Below are 6,679 nucleotides of genomic sequence, written 5' to 3'. Positions count from 1 at the left end.
GAATAAATTATGTCACTATGTAACTGGCAAAAGGGGGAGGTACCACCAAGGAAACTCTCTTCACAGTTCAATCTAGGGAAGAGGAGGGGACAGAGGGTATGCTGACTTGTCTGCTGCAGTGAGGATTAAGGTGGGAGTTGAAGGGCATTCCTGGCAGACAGAGATAAGGAGGGATCTCCTTTCCAGGGCATGGCAAAAAAGCCCCCCTACCTAGAGAGAGGTCCTATGATGGGAAGGCCAATGAGAGATTCCCATGGGGCCCCTGACTTTCTAGAAGGAGGATGTGTTACAGGAGACTGTCTTAGTGCTCAGGGTGCAGCCAGCACACACAGGAGCTCAAAAAGCAGCCTGAAGCTTCATAGAAACCTTGGGGAGGCAGGGTCAGGGCCTCCTAGTTCACAAATTGGTTGTTTGATGCCTCCTATAGTCTTGGAAAAGGAATGTAGCAGCAGGGCTTAAAAAAACACATACACATCAATGTGATAAGGGGGAGCAGATTGGTTCCCAATGGTTCCCCCTTACATTTCAGTAACATTAGATATCTAGCTATATACTCATACACTATCCAGACCAATTTATGAATGCAACATATCAAGTGCAGGAGGCAAAGGTAGCTAAGAAATGGATAAAAAGGAGGAAGGATAGTCTGAATGCTAGGAAATAAGAATATGTTCATCTTTTAGTGGTCCCTGGGTTGGAAAAACCATGAAGAAAGGGGAAGAGATAGAGAAGAGGATGGAAGTAGAGGCAACCCATCTTACACTCTCCACTAAGCAAATCAGTTAGAATTAGAGAGACTAGCAGCAGTACTGCTGGGGATGGGAGGATCATGACTGGGGGCTGAGGAAGCTGTTCCCCCAATAGGACCATGCAAATAAGGAACAGAGGGAGTATGGTGTCTCAGAAGTCACTTATCCAATATGCAGCTTCACTTACCAACAGTCAAAGAAAGCAAGGCTTTCTCTATTTCCCTCATTCCCCAACTCTGTTCTGATCCTTAGTCACCCCTATCTTAGTAGGAGAGTTAGAATTGAAGGGTGAGACATCCTCTCCAAGACTAACAGGAGAAGAAGAAAGCCACATGTTCAGGGAAATCAATGAGACTCACCAGCAAGAAGACTAGAGGAAAGGGGTCTAGAACTGACTGACAACAGAGACTCCCTGGGCTAACTTAATCCAACTCAGATTAAAACTTTTCCCCTTTATCCTCTTGGGTGAGGTGAGAGGGACAGATGAGGGTAAGTCTTATGCCCTGAACCATGCCTGCCCCAACTCTGTCCATCTTCCTTGTCTCTTCATATATTTCTCTATACATGTATATACAGTCATACATACATACATACATACATACACATACACAGAGGCCCGTGAAATTTCCATGTAGAAGCAGAAGGGGAGGGCAAAGGAGTAAGGGAGTGGCTTATGGAGACAGGGAGGGGACTCGGTTGCCAAAAGCACAACAATCAGAGCCAAATCAAGCAAAGGCAGAAAAGCCTCTCCCCATAAGAACTCTGGGGGAGTAGTGAAAATATGGGCCCACTCCATGAAACCATAACATTATTTTGTTTTGTTTTAAATCCAATAAATTGGAGCAAATCATCATCAGGACAGCAAGTGAGAAATAAGACTGATCATGTCAGCTGTCAGGGGAGTGGGCAAGGCTCTTGCTAGACATGTGGACATGGTACTTGGGATCCTCACCACTTACAATGGCGTGGAGAGTGAGTGTATGTTGGGAGGGGGGGGGGGGGCATTGGCTGGCGCTCACTTCTTGTTCTTGAGCTGGTTGGCCAACCAGTCCAAGCCTTCATAAAGCCCATCCCCACTGGTGGCAAAGGTGGCCTGGATGTACCAATTACGGTGACACAGAGAGTGTAGACCCAGTTTGTCCGTTATCTCAGCTGCATTCATGGCATTAGGCAGATCCTGTTTGTTTGCAAAGACAAGCAGCACAGCATCCCGGAGTTCATCTTCAGCTAGCATCCTCATCAATTCCTCTCTTGCCTCATTCACTCTTTCCCGATCATTGCTGTCAACCACAAATATCAAACCTTGGGTATTCTGGAAGTAGTGTCTCCAGAGGGGTCGAATCTTGTCCTGGCCACCCACATCCCAGACTGTGAAGCTGATATTCTTGTATTCAACAGTTTCCACGTTGAAGCCTGTGGTAGGAATGGTGGTCACGATCTCCCCCAACTTCAGCTTGTATAGGATGGTAGTCTTCCCAGCAGCATCCAACCCCACCATCAAGATGCGCATCTCCTTTTTCCCAATCAGGCTTTTCAGCAGATTTCCAAAGATGTTCCCCATGGTCACAGCTGCTGTTTCTCAACGGATGGCTGGAGCTAAGTGAAGGAAGGTAGCAATCTATGTGTGGCTTGGGCCCTGCTGTTATGAAGGGGCCCCAATTCCTGCTCCGGGGGCCGACTCTGCCGTCGCCGCCGCCGCCGCCTCCGCTCGGCCTTGCTCCCCGGCTGAATCCCCCGAGGCTGCTCCCCCGTCCCCACCCCAGCAGTTCTTTTCAACAGGAGATCTCAACCTTCCTGACCAAATCACCACTGGTAATAAATTTGGAGCTGGAAGACAAAGTGAAGGTTTCTAGCACAATATTCTTCATTTCAGATGGTGAAATTACTTGCTCAAAGTCACATAGGTAATAAATGGTAGAATTGACATTTGAAACATTACTTACCTATCTTTAAAGTTATGTGTGAGTGTATGTATATATATATATATATATATATATAAACATGAATAATTTTTTGAATTTCACTTATTTTAAGAGAAAGGGAGCAACACAAGATTCATAGCTATGATTTCCTGCTTCAGGGAAATCCTTTCTGAAAGTAATCTCCCTCTATCAAATCTGCAAACTTTTTGTAACTTTATAGCCTTTGGGATTTTCTTAGGGTCACTTAGAAGATAAGAAATTTAACCAGTTACCCCATCACTATGTCAGAGGTGGGTCAGCAACTTAGGTCTTCCTAAATCCTGTGTTTTAATTGTTATATCCATACTGCCTATCTTCCATTCTCCAACTTATATTTGAAAAGCATCTTTCTCTAGCTATTGTTGTTTATCCAAGTCAAATTGAGTTTTTAAGGTTTCTTTTAACCCAACACACAATAGAATTCTTGGCCTCTAGTAGTTGAATAACAAATGTTTGCTAAGTTAAATTTGTTGAAGTCATTAATTCTTAAGATGTAAACATTCCCATTTGTAGATAGAAATGAAATATGAATCAGACAAAGGAGTCAATTCTCTTTTGACAGTTCTGGATCTGCTGCTGCTCAGAAGTGCATTCTTCAGACTATGGCCTAGGGAATAACCTTTGGAAAACATTAAAACCACAATTCTTTTGGCTCTTGTGGTCTAGAAGTTATGTGATGAAATTACTGAATTGTTGGGTGCTTAATAGGCATAAATGTCAATGCTTTTGATTTTTTTAACAATTAGTGTTCCAAAAGAGAACCTTTTTTGGGGATATCTTCCCAACAACTGTGATTTCAATAGTATTTTCTCACTTTCCAGAAAACAAACTGAATTATTCCTTTTTTGTGCCAGCCTGTCTCCTGTAAGGTATGTTTACATGAATAAATAAAGCCCATAACCCCTTCATTTGAAAAATGAGTAATGTTATATGATCTTGAAGTACTGTACAAATAAAAAGCTTAACTAACCACTGACCTCTTTAATTTTTTTTTGCCTAAGGAACTAGCTAACTTCAACATAATAGACTAGGCCAAGTTATCCTTTTGCCAATTGCAGTACAAACTGACAAAATATTTAGACAATTTCTTTCAAAGCAAATACATATGTTGGAAGATAAAGTTAATATTTTAATGCATAAAGTACTAAATCAGACTCCTAATGCCTAAACTCATCTTGGGGTACATGTATAAACTAACTTTGGGTAGTAAATTAACAAATGGTTTGTTTGTGACCTAAAAGATACAGGTGCTTAATTGAGAAAGATATTCCTTTGAAACAAAACTTTCAAAACCATATAAAAATGATGTCAGTTAATTCTGAGGTTAAGTACCTGATGAGACCTCTAGAAATTAAAACTAGAAATAATTACACCTCTCTTGGGAACTGAGAGTTGAGATGGGGCTAATGCCCATGATGGACTAGGAAAAAGAAGGTAGGATTTTATAGATTCTGGAATCTATAAAATGCAACAAATAACATTCTAAATCAATGGGATCACAGATCCAGGGCTGAAAGGAACCATAGAGGCCTTTTAACCCCAAAACTCTAGTTGTTAGAATGAACACTCAGTCAATATAGAAAAATGTTCAGTGCAGTGAAAGCTGATGCTTCTTTCTCAGCTTGAAAGAAAAATGAGGGTGTTGTCAAAAATCATCTCAAAAGAAAAGGAAAAGAGAACAAAACTTGAAGGAGAAACAAGTTGAAGAGTATTGGGATTTTAGTATAGAGGCATTATATATTCAAGACTCCTGGGGAAGCTGTTTGTAATCTCCTATTTGTTTGGGGTTTTTTGTCCCCCCCCCAAGTACAGCTGCAAGAACACAAAAGTAAGTAAATATTGTTAGAAAACAAGAAGTCAAAATGACAGCTCATGCACAATGCATATTTGACAGACTATTATTTAAATCAAAAATCCATATAGTTACCATACTAAATGAAGCTTTACCCCGAAGACAAAATTCTCCTGATTTTATAATTAGTTAGAATTTTAGTAGAATAGTTCCTTGAGGCTATTCTTTCTTCCTATTCTTCACAGAATTCCACCTTCTTATATGTATATTTTCCCCAGATTTGCATGGGTACTTTACTGCTAATTCTGAAAATTTATGACTCATTTTCCCCTTCTTCTTTGCTTCTTAGAATCATTTGCATTTGCTATTGGGGATTTTAAAGATTACACACACACATACACATACACACACACACACATGTACATTCTTATCCTCATACACACACACACAAACACACACACACAGATAATATGACATAGTGCATAGAAGGTCAGTTTTGGAAAAATAAGGATTATATTCAAATTCTGGTTTTCATAGATACCATGGGAAAGTCATTTAACCTCTTAGAGAAGCAACTCTTTGAGATGACAAGTTATAAAGTCTACAAAATTAAACACCATGAGTTCCTATCATAGGAAAAAACTCATAACTCTAGACCAAATATGCATCTATACCCATCTATTTATGTGTGTTTAAATAAATGTCTACATGATTTTTTTTCAAATTTGACCTAGCTCTTTCTCTAATCCCTTTTCCCTGAAGTTAATATCTTTACCTTTTAGCCTACCTATAGATTATTGGCTAAATTGCTGCTAATGTTACACACACACACACACACACACACACACACACACACACACACACAAACACACACAAACACACACACATACACATATACAAACCTTAAGGATAATTCAGGCACTCAGGAAATATGGCTCAATATTTCCCTAATCAAAATGTAAAATATGTTTTCTATTATTAATACTATACTAGCTTTGTTTTGCTTTGTAGGGGTCTGGTTATCTGGATAAATGAAATGAAAAATACACCTGAACACATCCCAAATTCTGACCTATTAGAAAAAGTCTGCCTGCTACTGCCTTGATGGTATTTCTTCTCTCTTTAAGTTAGAAGATTCTACACTGAACAATTGAATTAAGCTGTTCTTTCTCAGTTTAATTTTCAAACTTAAATTACTGAACCTTTGACTATTTTACTAAGATGTCATTTAAGATAATAAATAATTGAAGAAGGGGAAAAAATTCAATTTCCTGCTTAAGTGCTTCTGGATTAAATCCCTTTGAGAATGGTAACAATGAATGTGGATCTTGTTTTCTTCCTATTTAAAGTAGTAGCTCAAGTCAGGGAATTCATTGCCTGTGAATTTGGTCAAGTAAAACCATGCACTGGATTGACATTTACTATGTCTACAAAGCTATTAAGCATCCAATCTAACCCAATAAATATTTCTTAAATAGCTATTATACTATGAGCCCTGACCTGGGCACAGGAGTATAGCTAAGAATAGTACTTACTCACTTTTCTAGAACTTGTAATTTGTTCAGAGGTAGAAGCTATAAATACAGATACACAAAAATGTAGCAAGGTACAGTGAAATGATGGCATACTTTGGAATCAGGCGACCAGGTCACATCTCTTGGCTCTGATGCTTACTAAATTGTGTGACTTTGAGCAAATCTATTGACTTTCTAAGTCTTCCAGTTTCTTCAACAATATAATGAGAGGACTAACCTAAATTTGTTGACCTCTGAAATTCCTCCCAGTTTTAGATCTCTGATCTGAAATCCTAGTTATGAGAGAGACTTTGTGATATCCCAGGAAGCTCATCATTAACCAGGAGATCATTGGGAGGAGATGGCATTTGAGTAGAAATTTAGAAGTTGTGAGAGGTGTGGGATAGAGGATGGGGAGAAATTCAATAGTTGAGGAAAGGGAGCACGAACATTTTCAGAAAAGCCACTGTTGGAAACAATGCAACTGATATTACTAATTCAGACTTTGTTTTGTGTCAAAATAAATATCAGAAACTACCATGTTGACTCATGGAGAAAGAAAACTCTTCACCTAAAACGAATTTTCCATCCTTTCTTTATGCTACATGGGATGTTGCTTCACTCAGTTGGCATAAACAAGATTTAATTATTCTTTTGGTTTAC

At 39.2% G+C, this 6,679-nt stretch overlaps 1 pseudogene; it reads right to left on the bottom strand.

Annotated features, from left to right (window-relative positions):
- Positions 1-1,753: 1,753 nt before the first annotated feature.
- Positions 1,754-2,336, bottom strand: LOC141516067 (ADP-ribosylation factor 3 pseudogene; annotated as a pseudogene).
- Between the last annotated feature and the right edge of the window lie 4,343 nt (positions 2,337-6,679).

This window comes from Macrotis lagotis, chromosome 1 (assembly GCF_037893015.1).
Source record: "Macrotis lagotis isolate mMagLag1 chromosome 1, bilby.v1.9.chrom.fasta, whole genome shotgun sequence".
Taxonomy (NCBI): Eukaryota; Metazoa; Chordata; class Mammalia; order Peramelemorphia; family Peramelidae; genus Macrotis; species Macrotis lagotis.
Note: the sequence above shows the minus strand (reverse complement) of the source record. Positions and strands in the feature narration are given on the sequence as shown.